The sequence below is a fragment of the Chamaea fasciata genome, unplaced genomic scaffold (assembly GCF_029207755.1).
Source record: "Chamaea fasciata isolate MVZ Bird 193981 ecotype frontalis unplaced genomic scaffold, bChaFas1.0.hap1 SCAF_16, whole genome shotgun sequence".
NCBI lineage: Eukaryota > Metazoa > Chordata > Aves > Passeriformes > Sylviidae > Chamaea > Chamaea fasciata.
In genome coordinates, this window is record NW_027094101.1 from 1,394,667 (window position 1) to 1,414,609 (window position 19,943).

Below are 19,943 nucleotides of genomic sequence, written 5' to 3' on the forward strand. Positions count from 1 at the left end.
ATTTCATCATCAGAGTGAAAGAAAAACTGCAATCTTCCTGGTAAAACGCATCGTCGATAAACTTCATTAATTGAGTCTTGTGGTCAAATACAGGGCAACAAGGACTTAAATCATAGAGCTATTTTTATGAAGGTAATTATACAAAAGCAGAAAAAGATGAGAAATAGCAGCAGCTGACTAACCATGAGTAATCACCTTGGATTATGCATTATGAAAAACTCACTATTACTATTCATTTCTTTTAAAAACAGTGTGCAGAAGTACCTGACAAAACTGAGGTTCTGTCACGCTTCTCACTGTTCCAGTACCTGGAATAACATGTTTCTTCCAGGAGCAGACTCCTCCTGGACTGGGGTGCTCAATAGTGCAGAAAAACGTCCACTTTTATTAAAGAACTGAGATTAAATTTTTGTAACTGTCTGCTCTAGCTAAATTAATACCACTGAACAGACACCAAAAGACCTCCAGAAATGCATCTAACACTTCTGCATCTTTTGCTATGCAGGATAAGCCACAGTGGCAAATGCACTTCATAAAGAAGGTGATGTGTAGAGAATTGCTTGTAACTGGACAGAGGCTGGGGATGAGTCAGGAGAATCCTTGATGACATATCCCCTCCACTGCTACCTCCAGGCAGGAAAAAAAAATTACAGTAATTGGTAACGGGAACCGTGCCCTGCTAAGTGCAAATGAATTACCTGGCAGTGTGGGGCTGTGAGGAATAAAGGCAGCCTCCCACAGCTCCATTAAAGTGTGGAGAAACTAAAGCCTACCCTGTCGCTGTGTAGGGCCATAGAGATGATTTATCTATTCTCACATTACTGCCTTCTCAAACTAACCTGTTCAAACAAGAGGTGGTGAAATCTGGGCTACACATAAACCTTCACTGGAAAGACTCTACCTCATAGCAATGTTGGAAAGCTTAGTGTTTAAATACCTTAAGGTCTCACACAAATGTTTAAAGTAGTTGTAAATATTACAACTATCTTCTGTGTTCATATTTCAAGGGTTTTAAAATTATAATAGCATTTATTCAAAATGCTAAACTTCTTACAAATATTGTAAGTAAAGCAAGCAAAGGTTCAATATGCACAACATTCATCGCTGAAACAAAACCCGTACCTTCAGATGAAAGTGATGTTTAAATAGTTTACTGATTATATAAACCCGTTCAAATCCATCATCTTCCTTTAAGAAACAGTTGTGAAACTCTGCATTGTGCACCAAAATCAATAAATCGGTCTGAGGGACCGAACAAAAAGTCAAGTCTACAATTAGCTGCCTCTTAAAGGTAACACACAGTCAGCAACCCCATTTTAAAGGAGAGTCCGAAGTGCTCTGCTATTCCACCCTGCGAGAGGGTGCCCACCTCTGGAGAGCTCTTTGAGACCAGGCATGGAAGCAAACACCCATTAACCCATCCTGATAACCCAGGACAGCTTCCAATTCACCTTACCGACACAATGCCTCACAAGCAGAAGCTACGCTGTGTTAACTTGCAGTGTTTGCAGCAGAGTTCATAAAGATTTGTGCTGAAAACTCGGAATCACAAGAGGATGATGATTTAAATATTTCACCTACAACTAAGTCCACCTTCCCTAAGAGCTGCTGCCTGAGCACTCAGCAGCAACCAGAATTCTGGCCACAATACCTGAAGGGCAGAAAATGTTGTCCCATAACTTGTTGCGAGTGAAGGACTTCAGGCACAGTCCTCAACAACTTTTTACTTTTAATCACCATTTGAGCAGACATAATTTGATTTAATCTCATCTTTTCTGTAGATATTCTTAATGCACAATGCTCCTCTTAAGGCAATGTTAAGTAGTTCAGCTGGTACCACTTGATTAAATAAATACAAAGCTATGAGAGCACATATCCTCACTAGTTCTATTAAAATAAAGAGCTTCATAAAAATACTTAAAATTATATAGGCAAAACATGAAGTAGTATCTTGTTTAGATGTTACTGTATATGGAAATACATTGTGTGCAAATGGTCAGAAAAATCTAAACATGACCTTCCTATTTTCCAGTCTGTGAAGATGATGATTGTCAATACTCTACACTTCCTTTAATACTCTAATTTAAAAAGCTGACATTAACATTGGAAACAAATACATTTAGGCTGAGTTTACAAAGCAACACAAGGTCAGCTTTACACCTAAACTTAGCACAGCAAAGAAACAAACCAAACAACCAAAGAAAGCTATCTGCATTAGCGTGGTGTGAAAACAAATGATGCTTCTAATTTCTCACCCTCATTAAGTGTCTACATACTTAAATATTTTTTTAACAATGAAACATAGTGATATATGACTACAGATGCAACTTACTAGAATTCCAATTAACAAAAATTCCAAAGTTCTTCATTTCAGTTTTAAAATGAAATGCTTTGCAGTAGTGTTGGAGTAACTGTGAGACCAACTCAGATTAATCTGCCCAAAAGCAAGTTCAGTTCTTCTGGTCTGTGACAGAACTTTGTGGAAGGAATTGGTAAGACCCCACGTGCTCCATGATTTTCTGTGGCCAGCAAACATAAGGTGTAGCCAGAAGAATCTAATTATGTAATTGAAGTTGCCAACACAGGAAAAAATCACAAGCCAAGTCTTTGTTTTGGTATTATAAATGCATTTGATAGCTCAGACAATAATTAGTAACTTTTATCAATAAATAGGATCGTAATCTTTCCCAATTCCTCTACGTGTTAAGAGACTTTTGATAGCCAAAATAATGCTGCATCTTAAAAATGAATGTTGGTAAAGCTCTTAAGGCATTTCAGGAAAAGTCAGACGACTCCATGATTTCATTGTTTGCTTGGATACTGCAAGATGTTCCCATTTATGACTAAGCTGCAGGTGCTAGTCTGTTTATTTTACTGCCTGCAAACCAAGCCCTTGAATTGAACAAAGCAAGGAAAGCACAAGGATTCAAATCAAAGAGGAAGGAACTGCAGGACTGCTTCCTGTTGAATGTGCTGCTTTCTACCTCCTGTCAGAAGTGGGACTGAACACTGCACGACCATTTCCAGGAGAAGAGATTGCTTGAAAAATCTATACTTTGCTTCTTTTCTTATCTACACACTTTACAGAGATTAGCAAAGTTTTATTATTGTAAAATCTAGTGCCCTCTTTAAAAATACAATCAACTCCTTCTATCGGACAGAATTTAACATACTATTTGCATTCAGCAAGAAACTAAGTGCTAATTAGACATTGATTCAAAATAATGTAAGCATAATTAGAGATTATGAGCAACTTCAATTTAGGGGATCTTGCAAAAATCAGCATGATTATGTCTGAGCTGAAATTCAGTGACATGTGGAGAAGGTCCTCAGTTAAGCAGTCCCTAGTCACAACCTTAGGACAGCTGAGAAAATCTCTCTCTCTCACAAACCTTTTGCTGCACTTTGCCTCGGACCAACACAGAGACTTTGAGGTATCAACAATGCAAACAGTAACCTGAATTAGCTCCCATGGAAACCAGTCAACTTGTTGCTACCAACTTCTGAAAATGAAACTTTTAATATTTAATCTGCTAACGGACAAAAGGAAAACCTAGAAGGTGACAGATTAATCTTTAATTTAAAAAAATATAAAAATCGACTTGTGGTACATCTTAAACAGCAGCTATTTACTGTGCATTCTTTACCTGATTTACACCAAGTGCTTAGAGTTCATCGACAACACTCTTTCCTGTTTCTTACTTCAAATCCCACATTGTGTTACGTGGCCTCATTTTTTATACAGCAGTGACAAAAGGTCACAGCCTGAATGCAATTGTATCACTTGTACTAGATTTACACCTCACAGCATCTTCCCAAGAATTAAAGTGGGTTTTTTAAAATAGAAACAAGGATGCAGACTGAAAGAATGAATTCCGTGCAGTTAAGCAGACCTTTAGGAAGAAAAATCCCACAACAAACCACAATGACTAACAGCATAATAAATAATTTGTTAAAGACAAAATTACACTCTTCACTAAACAAAAGCAAAATTTTTACTTTTCAAATCAAACACATTTCTTCTGACAAGGAAAAGGGTAAGACCACAGGAAGCAGTATCACTTATTGCTTCTTTATAAATACAGATCCAAGACTGTAAGTGATGTAGCTTAATCTCCAGATCAACACCCACGGTCTAAAATAATCAGAAAAAGTATGTTATTAGTATGGTGCCTGAAAACTCTGATGTTCTAAACAGTTTAATGCTATAATCCACAGTCCATGCCCTCAGCGCTTTAAGAACCAATTTCTCACGATCTCCAAAGCTAAAATGAACTTGAATTCCGTTTTCCCTACTGAAATTAGCTAAAGACTAATAGGGCAGAAACTCTGGGTCAGGAGAGTTTATGTTGCCTAAGGCCAGTTTCAAAGAAGTCTTATCTGTTAAACTATTGTGTTCCAATATTTCATTCCATACAAAGCTCTTGCTTAAAAATAAATAAGAAATGGCAACATAAAATTGTTTACAGTACATTACAAATTTCTGCACTTCGCAGCTGTCACACATCTACTTTCTTGTAGTTCTTGTAGTTTGAGCAGCACTCAAAACATTTAAAAAAAGATACTACAATGCTTTATTAGAAACTCTGTTGGAAAACTCTGATTATCTGATGAAAACAAGGTATTAAATATAATCTGGTCAGATAGAAATACTGTAGCCAAGGAGTTTTTTCTCTTGGTTTATTTTCATTGTTCTTTCTCCAGAGTCAGACAATAGTTATTTTTTCCCCAGATGACTTCAATAGCCACTTTCCTGATTTCTATTCCTGAATTCTCTATTTTTTCTATCCTCCATGTATCACTAAATCACCTCAACTCAGAAATGCTCTGTATTTCTTCCATCCTTGACAACCTTTCCCTGAGCACGTTCCTCAGCCAGCCAGCACAAGGCTTGGCTTAGGCTTTCCAAAGTCTGCTCCTGATGCCTCTGGCAGACGGGGCACGCTGTGGAATTCTCTGCACCACCCTCACTTGAGGAACAGCAGGTGCAGAACTGTGTCCAAGGGTCTCCCGTGAGTGTGTTTACTCTGCAGCCCCACATTTTACCCATGCCCCATGTCCAACAGCAGGGCTGGCTCCACATTCCCACAGTGCTCCTGCCCACAGCGTTCCCAGGACAGCAGAGATGGACTGTGGGCCAGAGCAGCTTCTCACCACCTCCATTTCCCCCCTTCCATGAGACTCCACTTTACTCTTTTACCAGTTCTGCATGACAAGTTTTTAAAATTGGGCTTCTGATGCAGGACCTGGTAAAAGAGTCATCAAATGGTTTAACTGGCAGAACAGAGGAAGGGTGGAACGTCTGGCAGAGGAGGGAAGATCTGATTCCAGAAGAAATCACAAATTACACTCTGTTATTCATAGAAGCAAAGAAAGTTGGTTAAAACTCTCTGCAGATGTAGAGAGAAGTATTTAGGGCTTGATTCACATTGGAAGACTTATAATTCCCATAACCATACAAATGGTTTACATTCGGAGAAAACTGACAGTATTTGCTCAGTACTTTGTATTTGAGTGCTGCTGTATTGTTTGACATTAACATAAAGAAGCATTACTGTAACTAACCCATAAAAATTCAGAAATAACAAAGACTGCAAAACAAAGCAGTAACTTCTCTTGAATTAAGTATTTACTAGAAACACCGTAAGTGAGCTCTACCCTCATAAACTGGATATAAAAAACCTTCTGCAGTCCAGACACTCCAAATGAAATTAGTGTTGAAACCATTAAGTAGAAAATGGTGAGCTTTCCAGTTGTTTCTATAAATTCCTAATTCACACGGGTTACAAGTCTTTAACAAAAACCTTATAAATATACCAAGTATATTTATAAAGAGTATAGCTGTACAAGGAGTACAAATTACATACTGAAAAATACTAGCAAAACATGAAGGCGTTTCTTTCTGGGTACCTATCTTGGTTGTATGTACCAGTCCTCCTCTAGGACTACCTGTGTCATAAATTCACTTAGAAGGGTAGAAAACCAGTGGGATTCCTTTTAGTCTTTATTTTTTGTTTCGTTAATTTGTGTTTCACTAGATGGTGTGAAGATCAAAACTGAGTGTAACTAGGACTTCTCCCTCACTTTGTTGCTTTTGGCACCATACCCAGGTAAAAGCCCCTTTTCAAACATTTAATTAATGGCTTAAGCCAAGTACCAAATATGAAATCCCAAAATACTCTCTACTGAGTCAACAATCACAGAGATCCAGTTTATTGCACAAGTGCAAAACTGTTACATTAACATCTGGATTTAATAACAGTAATCTGAACACTTCAATAAATTCTGTAATGTGCATTTGCTTTGGAGTTTCAGGATATGGAAGATTTTTGCGGTAGACATCAATCTTTGCCACAGAAGGAAGGGTTGAAAAAGGTTGTATTCTGTAACTAACACTGGGCAATTTTGGCTCTTGGACTTCAGGTGCTAAAAAGGTTGAAAAACAATGCCAGGAATTGGTTCCCTGTCCGCAGCACAGCACAGACTAATTTCATTTGAAGAAGCAAACATGAAACATTCACAGCTATCAAGTGCAAATACTCTTCATTTCAGTTGTTTGTAAAAACGCAGCAGATTTAGTCACAGTAAGAATCAAAGGTTGCAGATTTACTAAGGAGGACACAAAGTGAACTGGTTTGCCAACTCTATAATCAAACCTGCTCTTCACAGAGCCTGCACACAACCCTAAATACACCTTGCCTTCAGGTTAGGGGAAGCTCCCCTACCTTTAAGTGTTTCTAGTTGGGATTTTTTGCCTGACACAGTTCTGGGGTTTGTTGGAATACATCAGTGCTACAGATACATACCCCCTTCTGTGTAAATGCAGTTCTGTACATCTTGTTCTTCCAGTCTCTGGACCAGCTCTTAGCCATGAGAGTCGTGTGCAGTGTCTGCTTTTTCTGTAGAGGTGCAACCAATGCTCCGGTTCATCTAGGAGGCCTCAGTGGAAACTATCAGAGGCTTTAAGCTTGATGCTCTGTCTTGGTTATCCTGAAAATCAGGCAACCTGTCCCACCCTCTTTTTCCCACACAGAAGATGAGGAGGGAAGGGCAGGATCAGCATTTTCACCATTTAGGGACCAGCTAACCACCAGAAGCACACAGTTCCATTCCTGAGAATGTGTTAGTCAACATAACCCACTTCCTTGTTGCTTGACTTCCTTTCCTAACACCTCCTGACACAGCACCATCAGCAGCCTTTAAACACCCCTGGTTCCTCCCTTGGAGAGGGGATTCTCCTCATCTCTAACCGGATTGATTTAACCAAACCACACGGGGTCTGGAGTCCCTCTGGAGGTGCTGTGCTGGTACAAGCCTGAGTCAACTGCAGAAAAACTGTTAAAAATAAACAAAATGCTCTACAGGCCAAAGTTCTAATATCAAAACTATTGACATTTGGAAAACGTCTAACATCTGTGAAGGCTTGTGACAGTCCTTTAAGAGGAGAAAATATTGTTTAATCAACACAAGAGTATTTAAGTCATAATCTCAAGAGGTGATTAAAACCCACTCATATCAAAGGCCAAAGCATAAAATCACAGTAACTTGCTCTTAAGTTCATGCAACACAAATACTACACATAACCAAATTTCTGTTTGTATAGGAACAGATCTCTTGGAAAGCCTTCCATTTTAACAGGATTATAAAGCCAGCACAACTGAAAGGATACGCTGCTCACTAAAACAATAGGACAGCAGCTTTATTAAAAGAACTGATTTTTAAAAACTTTGAATTTTTTAAAATACAGCACTTACCTTGTATCTCTAGCACCCTTCTAGAGTATCAGTTTCAGCACATTCCTGGTTGGTTGGAAAGTAAAAAGGAAAAACAAAAATCACAAAGATGTCTCAAGGATTCTTTATTTTAAAAGTTACATACTTTGTTCTACCTGAGAAATCAAAGCCTTAAGAATACTAGTTCAGCCTTCTCAGTTTCTGCAGTTTTCAGATGTTCAAGTGTGTTGTTAGGTTAAAATCCTGAGAGTAAAGTGATTTCGATAGACTGTGTGCATCTTTCAGCACCTTTCACATTCCTGCTCAAATTCTAAGACAAGATTTGTCTTTCCAATTACCTCTGGCAAGAACAGCATCATCTGCTCCTTTTAACTCAACTGCAATACACAAAGCCAGCCCTAGTTCTTTCAAGTCTTCACACCTGGAAGTGCTAATTATACAAAAGAAATATATTTTCCTTTCCCATAGATCCCAATACAATGGAATGTTTACCAAAAAAAAAAAAAAAAAAAGAAAAGGAAACTGTTCACACCCAGATTTTCTTTTCGCTATGTCACCAACTCAAATGGACTTGGTTAGTGACAATATCACCATTTCATTTATTAGAATATTAAAATGTGTGTACGTATATACATATGCAGACACATTTGATTAAGTTCATAGAAACCTACTGCACACTGTATTTAGAAAACTTTAAAAAATCAGTTATTTTAAAGTCTGGCATTTATCAAATGCTGTTTCATACAGTAACACTAAGGGGGTTTTCCAGTTTTGGCTTTGAACCAGACTTAAAATGTCCCTGACATTGCTCAGCCACACAATTTTACTTTGGATCCCAGAAATGAATCCTAACAGATTATTTTTAATTCTTTTAAAGGCTAAAGCTGATGTTATGGTTTCTGTACATATGAGTGACAGAGGTTAAAAGCTGAACATGTAGAAAACCAAAGCAAAACACACAAGAGGAAGAAGTTACAAGACGGAAATGCCAAAAAGGCCCACAAAAATAAATGGCCTCTGATAAAATATATTCCCTCTTCCTTCCAATAATCACTTCATCAGTAATCTGCTGTTTAAAAACCCCAAACCTCAACTAAGTATATTCCCTATCCAATATTACATTAATCCATTGGGTCATCAATCACCTAATTTCGTTGCTAGGCTAACAAGGAAAAGTTCCAATTTTTAAAGTACTTTATGCATATAAACCACTAAATTTGTCTGAATATCTATGTAATAACCCTCGCTATTAAAGCTGTTTTATAATACCTCATTCAACAGAATCTGACAAATAGAAAAGGCAAACATTAAGGTGATTTCCAGGTTATCGTATGACTGCTTCTAAAAACTCATTTGCATCATTAAGTTCAGTTTCCTACACTTCTCCAAATACTGCCACATCCTGAAAGATGTACTGCACTCCCAATAATGTACTAAGGATCTTCAGCTTCCAGATGTTTTTATTTGCTTAACAACTGATGTCATTACCAGACAGCAATCTTGTCAAGTTTTAAATGCAAGTTATACCACAAAGTCACATCTGCCCTAAGTAATTGCACAGGAAAGAAAACTTCAGGAAGGAACAAGATAAAATGTCACACATTAAGAGAATAATTCTATGAAATGCTAGCTGTGCTTTTGTTGAGAGCTTTATAACCTCAATTAATTCAAAACCTGGGCAATTTTTTTCTCATAAAGGAAAAGATGCAGCACGAGGAAAAAGCGTGAACACCTTCCCATAAACAACAACTTCAGAACATGCTGCACTCACAGGACAGGGTAAGCTTGGCTTTTTTTTCTTAAAAGGTGAGTGATGTTAAGCTTTAAGTATTCCAGACATACCAGATTTCATGGAGGTGTTTTCAAAACATTCAAAAAAGATGTTTTTCCTGATATTTATTTCATAGCTAAACAAGTTATCCCCTTTAAATCCCGCAGTCTTTATTTCAGCTAAATGCCTGCGGCAGGCAGAAGTCCTGGTATCTCTCGACTGCATTGAGACCGACCAACAGCAGTTTTCTGCACTGCACACTAGCACACAAATACAGAACCCACGTAAATGGAACAAAGGCAAATGTATTCGCTGGCAGAAAGGCCGGGCACGGCAGCACAGCTCTCCACCTGGCTCCCCGCGTCCCAGAGAATGTCACTGCCGCAAGCGTCAGCCAAGTGACCTGCACCCACCATGTGGATCTGTGCATACAGGTGCTGGGGATACAAAGCTGATCCTGGAATCGTGGAATCATCGGCCTTGGAAGAAACCTTTAATATCGTCCAGTCCAACCATCACACCAGCACCGCCACTGAACCGCCTAAACCACATCACCCAGCGCCACATCCACTCTTTCAAACGCCTTGCGGATGGTGACTCCACCACCTTCTAGGGCAACTAATTCCAGCGCCTGACCACGCTAAAATGGATTAAACAAGTGCCATCTAAATGCACGCATGTCGCAGAAAGCGAGCCGAAGCCGTTAACAGCTCTTCTCAAAGCCCAGGGAGCTCCGCTGCAGCCGCACGACTGCGGCCACGGCGGGCTCGGGTCTCCCGTGCGCGGCGCCCGGGGGAGGCGCTCCCCTCTCAGCGCCCGCGGGCTCGGGGCCGCGCCCGCAGCGCCGCCCTGCTGCCCGCGGGCCCGCACCGCCCCGGGGGCGAGTGCTCCTTTCTAGCACATAGCAACACGGGACACATCCGGCGGCGGCCGGGCCGCTGCGGGCACCGGCACCTCCACCTGCTCGGGGCCCGCAGCGGCCCGGCGGGGCCGGGGGCCGCCCCTCCCGTGTCCCCGGCTGCGGCCTCGCGGGGACCCTGCCAGCCGCCGGCGGAGGGGCGGCGGCCGCCGCTCTCGGCACTCCCACCCGCCTCAACCTCCTTCAGACGGCTCTGCGGGCGGGGCGGCGCGCAGCCCACCCCAGGGCCGGGCGGCGACGGCTGCCGTTGGTGCCGCTCCCGCTCGGCGGCGCGGCCCGGCCCGGCCCGGCCCGTTCCCGCGCGCGGCACCGCGGCCGCCCCGTGAGGCGCGGACCCCGTGAGGCGCGGACCCCGTGAGGCGGCCCCGCGCCCCCCGCCCGCGCTGCCCGCTCACCCCGGCCCGCCGCCGCCATGTTCCTCTCGCGAGCTCTGGCCCGGGACCGCCCTCCCCCGGGCGCGCGCCCCGGCGGTTGGCCCGCGGGCGGGGGCGGGGGAGCCGCGCGCGCCGGCGCCGCGCACGTGCGGGAGGCGGGGCGGCACATCCGGGAACTCGCGCCCTCAGAGGGGGAGGCGGAGGGCGGCCGGGACGGGGTCGCTGAGCCGCTGAGGTCGGAAAGGAGCTCGGAGGTCAGCGAGTCCTACCTGGGCCCGGACAGCGCCGTGTCAGCCAGACCGTGGCGCTAAGGGCCGCGTCCAGCCTGTCCTTGAACGCCTCCGGGGACGGTGACTCCACCACCTCCCCGGGCAGCCCGTTCCAATGTCTAATCACCCCTTCTGAAAGAAATTCCTCCTGCGTCCACCCTAAGTCTCCACTGGCGCAGTTTAAGACTGTGTACTCGCGTCCTGTCGTTGCCGCTGGGTGAAGAATTCGACCCCTGCCACTGCAACCTCCTTTCGGGAGAGCAATAAGGTCCCCTCTGAGCCTACTCTTCTCCGGGCTGAGCCCCCTCATCTGCTCCTCGTGGGAATTGTGCCTCAGACCCTTCCCAAGCTTTGTTGCCTTTCTCCGGACACACTCCAGCACCTCAGTGTCCTTCCTGGGCTCTGAGGGGTGCAGAGCTGCGCGCAGCACCCAAGCTGCGCCCTCACCAGCGCCAAGAACGGGACAATGGCTTACCCCGGTCCCGCCGGCCATACCGTTCCTGGGGCAGGTGTTTCGGAAGGTTCTCTGGGCTCGCTGCCCCGTCCCTCACAGCCGTGCCTTGGCCCGCAGCGGCCCGCGCTCCCCGGGGCACCGGGCAGTGGCGGCGGCGCCGGACCGAGCCGTGCCCGGGGCGTTGTCCCGGGGCGGGCGGGGGCTGAGGCCAGCGAGCAGCGCTCGGACCCTCAGCGCTCTCCTCGGGGTGCTGCGGTCACACGGATTCGGAGTTCGAAGCCGGTGGATTGGGTATGACTTCAAATGTTGGCTGTGCAAGCATTCACCAACAAGATGGGACTCATACCGTGTATTTCACCTTCAGGCTTAGCCGTCAGTGCCTGAGGTGGCTGGACTTGATTCAACATCAAACCAGTCACGAGGGAAAAAGCATTCTTCAAAGAAGTTTAGGAAACCTGATGATTTACACTTGAGAATGTGCAATAGAGAACACCGGCACTTACTCTGTGATCGGAATATGATCATGCATGCACACAGTAATTTATTGCACATATTGTGCAACACTGCTCACAGCAAATATCTAACAAATTGACTTTTACTAATTCTGAGCCAGTCCTGTTCTGTAAGTACATACTGCATCAGGTATTATGCAACCCTGCTTTTGGGTTGGTTTTTTGTTGTTTGTTTTTTTTTTTTTTTTAGCTCACAGTTTGAGGACTAAGCTGCCACTTGGTGCAATAGTCTAATGCAGCTTTTTTATTATTTGAAACTTGCTGATGTCTAGGAGCTTGCGAAGAGGCTGCATCGAGCTTACGCTACATGTTGACCAAGCAAAATATGGTTCCCTGCTCCAAAAGAGTTTTTTCAGTGCACTTGTTCAGCAGAGATACCGCAGGCACAAAAAAAAAGAGTCAGTTTTTAATTCCTTATGATTTTAAGACAACATTCCAATACACTTCACTACAAAATGAATGCTTTGACATTTCAAGAATTAATTGTTCAAATTGTTTTAGATGGATTGGAAGGTTATTTTTTTTGTTGTTAAACTTTGTAAAGCAGGGTAAATTTCTCTTATATTTCACTACGTTACAGTCAGCTAATCAGATTTTATCCAATTCCAGAAGCAAACTAAAAACAACAATGTACAAGAGCATTGTGCAATAGGTGTAGATTTCTTTGATGTAACAATGCAGCCGAGATAATTCTAGTTGTTCCAATTAATTGGCTGCATTAATGGGCATTGCCCATTCATTGATTAGAAGGGTATAGACGTGGTTCATGTTGCAGAACTCATGGAGTATTCCTTGCTAAAGAATACTACAGAACTTGAAAAGCCTGGAAAAAAAGATACCTGAGACAAAGGTGTGTTAAAGGGTTTGACCTTAAACATAGATGGTGCTCATTTCTTGAAGGCATTTGTGCTCTATGAAACCACGAGGTGATAGGAGTCAAAGGAAAAGACACATTTAAAGCAGCAAATAACTACTTGGAACCAGTTTCTTCCATAAAATCACTCTATGGAAGTTGTCCAGCTCCACACAATTGTTCTTGACTTTTGAGCACCACCTTTCCTGTCTTGGGCATGGACATGTACAACATTTCCTTCTTCTTACAGAACAGTTCAACAAGAGCCCTTGGCATATGCCTCCAAGAATAACAATGGATTCTATATTCCCTTTTTTTATAACAGGATGAGGATAAGAAGCAGTGGTACAGTGGTTGAAGCTGCCAGAGCAATGCATTGCTCTGCAGTGAAAGGATGGACCCAGCTCTCCCTCTCTTGCTTTCACACCTTTCCACGCTTGCTTTCCCGATGTTAGAAACTGCTGAACATGAAAAGCAGATAAATGACAAAATATCAACCTTTTAATATCCCAATTAATGCACAAATAAAAGTATTTGTTGTGATTTATACTGAATATGTGTTTAATAATGCAATTGTAAGCTGTATACTTTAGGGAAGGATTGTTTGCTTAATGAAACAATGCAAACGTCTTTCAGGAATTATTCAGAAATTACCTATGCTTTCCAGTTCTAGAACAGACTTTATATAAAGAATCTGATTATTTTAGAGATGCAAACACTGTTTAGATTTGTTAATAAAGACAAATCATTATTTAAAACATACAATCATATCTTCTGTAGTAGTGTCAACTACATATTCAATGGGGTCTTAAATTTCTAGATAAAATTCATTGAGTAAAGACCACAATTTTGCCACTTAACTTGCAGGATTACAGAAGAGTAGTGCAGCTGGCTTACCGTTGAGCAAGCTACTTTGAAACTAGGGCAAGAACTACTGCAGCTTCTCCTAGAGTCATATAATTTGTCATAATTATGTTTCAATAGATTCCTTAAAGGCCCGAGATCAAAAGATTGACAAACCACGTTATACGAGGAAGAAATAACTACTTTCCCCACAGAGCTTTCTCCAAAGAGCTGTAAGTTAGTGGGAAGTGAACGAGTTGTTGATACAGTGTTTTTTTTTACATTTGTAGAAGCTTTAAACACTCTAGTTACAAAATGGCAGCGTAGTTAACAAGGGGTGGTTCTCTCACAGGGGAACAACTCCTTGAGTTCAATGGAGATCAAAGGACAGGAATGTCTTTGTGAAGTATCCTGTTGTGGCTGCTCTTCAAGGGAACACGCTGAACTAGATGGACTTTTAGTGTAAACCACAGAACCAGTTCTTATTTGACAAGGAAATTGCAAGAGGAAAAGGCAACATTTATCAGCATTACAGCTAAGAACAAAAAAAGGAAAAAAAGGAAAAAAAAAAGGAATAAAAAAAGAGAAAACCTGTCACCAGCTTACAGGTTAAATTAATAGGTTAAATAAGCAATATAAATCATTATGATATTGAAACAACCATGTTACAGAAACATTAGGCTGACCTTATCTCTGCCATAATGTCTTTGTATTCTTTAGAGAAACTTGTCCCAGGTAGTAACTGAAACCTTTTTCCAAAGATCTCAGATATCTTAGTGCTCCTCTTTGTTTTTAAAGCATTTTGAAATATAGTTATAATGCGAGCTTGGCAAGAGAACAGTGCAAAATGGAAAAATAGCAAAATGTGAAGAGACTGCTGTTCATTTTGTAAGGCAAAGCTTGTGATTTAAGAATGCTGCTTAGCAACAGATGGGGAAAATCTGAAGGTGATCACATCGTCTTGGAGTCCCTGAAAATTAATTATGCACGTTCATTCTACCTTTTAAGTCCCGTCCTTTTCATGCCCCCGTTCTGCTTGTTCCTTGGGATGAGGACTGTGAGATGGCTCAGGCATGTGACCCAGTTTTGTCATCGCCGTTCTCACACTGGCTGCGGTGATTCTGCTGCAGAGCTCTGGCTCGGGCCTCACCAGTTCTCCGTCCCACTGTGCTGTCCACAGTGCCTACTGATCCCCAGGGAACAGGGCCCAGAGGTGTCTGGGGAGGAAGGAAGGAAGGAAGGAAGGAAGGAAGGATGGGCACCACGGACTGAAGAGTTTCTGTGGACGGCTGTGTCACTCAGCACACACATCTCTCTCCATCAGCACCATTCACCACCAACCCTTGGTGCAACTCCTCTGCAAATTCTCACACCTTGTTCTCCAGCACTTTGACATTATGTGTCTTTTTCAGACTTAAAAAAGCACAGGGTGTCTTTTCTAAGTTTGATTTCCTTAGGAAATTACCCAGATTGAAAAATTGATTGTATAGTATTGCAAATGAAATTGGCAGACTGTGGCATTTGCGGGGCTGTAAAGCCCCCACTTGATCCACGTGCGCTGCCATCATTCAGCATGCTAGGGTAAAAGTATAAATACAATCCCATAAATTGACAAGTAGGGTTTGATTTATTTACCTGCGGATGCCTTCCCTGTGAACCAAGGCTTGTGTTGACCAAGTCATCAATCAGCTCGGTAGCCTTAAACTATAAACATCTCACACCCAACTGCAAGATTAATTTACATAAATAGTTAAGGAAGCAGTGATTTGCATTCATATTTAACTGGTATATGCCACCAGGTTTGTTTTTACTTGTGCCTGGGGGAACTTCAACTTTTCAAATGCAGTTTTTACACAACGTAGCATGGGAATTACCTAGAACAGTTACATTTTGTTTGTTTGTTTTTTATTTAGCTGAAAAGCAAAGCACTTTGAAGGAAGGGTACTGGTTTTCTCTACATAGACTGCTGAGAAAACTTCAGGGTGAATTATTCAAGATATTGATTAGGGATAAAACAGCAGACTATAAGTAGTTTTGTTTTGTAAAAGCTGTCACCATATATTGATAATGCTTATTACTTAATAAAACCACACTTAAAGACTTCATCAGATGCCCAGATCCTTTAGTTGGCATCTACAGAGAACTGGGGTAAAACTACCATCATATAGCTTCTAATTTGAGCCTCCAAATTGAAGGTTTCAATGTTCAGTTAAGATGCAATTAGCTGAAAATGAGGCATTATGTACCAAAATCCCCGTGTCAGCTTTGAAACTTAAGCTTATGATGAAGTAAGACGTTCCAAAATTGAAGTTATGGCCGCATTCTCTTTTCCTCTCTATGCCAAACATGTGTTCATAATCCTTTCTACTTATTATTTCTTAACACAAAATAGCAAATTAGGTCTGTATGAGACTTAGATAAATAAAACCAGATCATAACTGATTTGGCCCTCAGCCTATTTTGATATCTGCCAGTTTAAGCAGCATGACCCTGAAAATAAGGGTCAAGCTAATTACAGTTGCTCAGAAATCCAGATTTTCCAGGTCTGAACTGGGTCCTGCCTGCCAGCTTGAATTTCTTGGTACACTTGAGTATTTAAAACCCACTCTTAGAAGAAGGATTTGAACTGAAAAACTGTAGCAGCAAACAGCAACTTCTTGGTTCTTGACTCCATGCTACTACCTAATCCCCAGCTTTCCTGTCTTACTGGGTAGTTAGGCACAGGCCAGAAGGTGAGATTCAACTGGCTTCAGGACAGGTTTTTAGGTGAGCTCGTGCCATGGGACAGGTGTTTGATTTGGTCCCAAAGCTGTACTGGAGGTGGCAGAATGTTTTTGCATGTGACAGGATGAATCGGTGCCTCAGTGCTAGGAATCAAGAGAAGCTTCAGTGTATCACTACACTCCTACTGAAATAAAGATTTCATCTGAAACTGGTAATAAGCATCAGCATATGAGGGCTGAAAAAGCATTTGGAAATACATGAAAGATAAGATTTTAAGGTTTAAACTGACCTATGAGTCAGTGGTGAGTTTCAGTTTCACACTTCATCACGGACTTGCTTTATCAGCTTGGGCATAACCCTTTGCCTTTAGTTTTTCTGGCTCCATTTGTGAGATAAAATGAATGCAACAGCGAGTGCATGACAGAATTAAGTTATTTATTTTATAACCTAGCAGAGGTTATAAAATAATATAAGTACTCTTCTCAAAGGGTCTGGCTGGGATTTGACTAAAGCTTGTATTCCTTCAACCACAGTAAGTCAAATTCAATGTGATCCAGTTATGTCCACAGTCATTAAAGAGGACAATTGCTGTATTAATATTATTAATCTTCAAGTCCATGAGCAAGCCTGTTCTGTTACTGGAGAGTCATTTCACTGCACTGTGAACTCTGTATGTCACTTTGTAGCTCATCTCTCTGCCTGTGCAGAGACACAGAGACCCCTGGACACTGCTGGTGAATTAGAACACAGCAAAATACAAGAGAAGGATGATTTTTAAAAAATTATTATCAAACCTTTATAACCTGCTACAGCTAAAAAGTTAACGAAAATTTTGAAAAAGGAATTACTGTATCTGTTTCAGTGTTTTTAAATCCTCCTTTTCTGAGATAAAATTTGTAGTTAAGTTCCTGGTTTTTAACTGTTATCAAGGAAGGTAAAGAAGGTCTGTACAACATTGGGAAAACTCTGCTGGTAGTATTCCTTAAGTGACCTCTTTTTATTTCTTTCTCTCTCTCTCTCTCTCTTTTTTTTTTTTTAATGGAAGAAACAAGAAACTTCATCTCCAATCTGGTTGGAATCCATGATCCAATTTTAGAATTTGAACTTTTAACTATTTTTCCATTCAGTAAACAAACACTGCAAAACCTCATTCATGTGCAGAGCGCTTCATGCTTGAAATATTGTACTCTTCCTACAACTGCATTTAGATAAAGCTGCTCACCTTCAGATAATGAAGCCATTAAAAGCACCAAAGTCCAGGAAACCTAGAAAAAGGACAGGAGAGAGTTCTGACTTGCAGCAAAAAAACCCGAGCTGGCTGTTCTGGGAATGATCTTCAGAATTAGCTCATTATTTATTCTTGGTGCACTCCACCAATTAAACAAACAGTTTTAAATATAGACCCAGGGATGGGCGTGTGTGTGTGCACGTGCTGATGTGGGACTGCACAGGCTGAGGCTGCTCACGGCCCAAGGAAATTCAGACATTCCTGGTGGGCACCAGTCAAAATTCCTCCGTTTGGGTAACGACACAGGAGTTATTTGAGCCAATAGAAAAATGTTAGAGATCCCTAAGGAGCTGGTGGGGCTGACTAAAAACCCCCAAATCTCTACATTTTAATACCAATAGCACTTTGCAGAAAAGAACTCAGGTAACTTAGTATGTGACCCAGACCTTCTGTCGAGTAAATATTAACGTGAAAAAGAAAAACTTGGTTATGACTTCTGTCAGCTAGTGATGTGCAGCATGATGCAAATGCTTAAGAGAACAGCAACTTAACTATAATAGTTACAGGAACCATAGTACAGCAGGTTTATTCCTGCAGTTCAAAGCTGGGCTGAGACATCATCGTTATCTGACTGTCTGCATAGACAGTACCTCACGCACCAAGATTTGCACAGCACATGTCTTGAAGATTTTAGGTGTTTTTTCATATTTAGTATGGGCAGGACTTTTCTTGAAGGATCTCTAGATTTTGCTGTTGTGCTATTGTTGCAGCTGATTCAAACATTTTCGTCCTGGCCAGCTTTTGTTCGGAGGGTCTGCTCCCCTTGCTGTCACATTGCAAGTGCTGGAAAGACGATGTGTAAGCTGTAGAGAAAGTGGATTGATGGATTTCCAAATGCATCTGTAACAAACGAAACAAGAGCCTTCCAGAGACTTCAGAAGTTAGAATCACGTGATAGTTTAACACAAATATATGTTGGTTTTAAAGATCATTGTTCTTTCCAACACTTTACATTCAGAAATTTAAGATGATGCAAAAACAAAGTGTATTTTGACAATGGGAACTGTTAGAGAGGGGGATTTCAAGAAGGAAAAATGGACAAAAGTGGAAGACACGCAGTTAATATTTTTGCTTTTACTGATCTCCCACATCCTAATGTAAATGCTTAAGCATGGAATAAGAGTTTTTGCAGGATCTTGAGGACTTGCCAGTTGTAGTACCGCAATATGTAAAAATGGTCGTGGGATATAAATGCCACAAGAAAATTTGCAACTTCTGCTATCTATGCATAAGATTCCAAGAATTTTGTGATACATAAAAAATACTTTGAAACTTTGCCAGGGTGGGAAAAATTTATAAAATCAACTGATTATGATTTTATTGTATCTTTTATTTGGACTGCTTTTAATCTGTTTAAAAAGAAATCCAAGACAAAACTGAGAATTTAACGTTGCAAGAACAGCCAACCTGCCGTTTTCTTTTCTCTGAGTGTCAGCTTTCCAAGTGTGACACGCCTCAAGTCTGGGACCAAAATGAAAACAAAGTACCATGCTTTTTTAATGTAAGCCCTTGGATAATAAGTACTGGAACAAGGCTCCAGTGCAGCCAGTCTTGCAAAGAATTCAGTGTTATTTGTGCTCAACAGACATCACAAATTGCTACAATACTTCAGCAGCATTCTTGAAGGGAAACAACAGGACAAGAATACAGACAGTCATGGTTAGGATAAGGGATGTGAGAAAGAAATACATCAGAAAATTCCAGAGGAAAAATAGAAGAAAGATCAAAGTTGAGTAGAGAATTTGAGAATCATGTAAATTCACAAGAATTTGCATTTTCACAGGAAAAAAAGTGATGAAGAAACTGTAAAATGTTACTTAATTCAGTGTTAGTGATGCTGCGAGTACAGGACACACAGATCTCCACGGCAGCTGCCCAGCTGGGACATTGCTGGGACATTCCATTCACCCAGGAGGATGTGCAGAGGAGGGATAATGCACGTGTCCCACTGTGTATCCCCACGGAACTGCCGGGCTCGACGCAAAGAGCTCAAATTAGAACTGTGCTGCCTATTTTTAGAAGGGCTGAAATGCAGCCTCGTCAAGTTTAGGCTTCATGTGCCAATTTCACTGGGAAAACTCCTGGGCTTGGGAGATGGTCTTGTATGTGCTTGAAAGTTGAAGGTTAGCATGTTTCTGTGGACAGCAGGTAATAGCCACGAAGGAGACAGAAACCAGAACTGTTGCACTGAATTCACAGGTGG

General features: G+C 41.6%; 1 protein-coding gene across 3 annotated transcripts in view; it reads right to left on the reverse strand.

Moving 5' to 3' along the window:
* Positions 1 to 10,860, reverse strand: part of MRTFB (myocardin related transcription factor B) — a 65,590-nt gene extending 54,730 nt beyond the window's left edge. For 2 of the 3 annotated variants that reach the window (XM_066198187.1, XM_066198184.1), the window contains exons 1-2: positions 10,819 to 10,860; positions 7,755 to 7,799 (exon numbers count right to left, since the gene is read on the reverse strand). The gene's annotated coding sequence lies outside the window, so the exon portion shown is untranslated. Of the gene's footprint in view, positions 1 to 6,806; positions 6,900 to 7,754; positions 7,800 to 10,818 lie in introns of those variants that run through there. The other variant, XM_066198185.1, reaches the window with a different exon arrangement.
* Between the last annotated feature and the right edge of the window lie 9,083 nt (positions 10,861 to 19,943).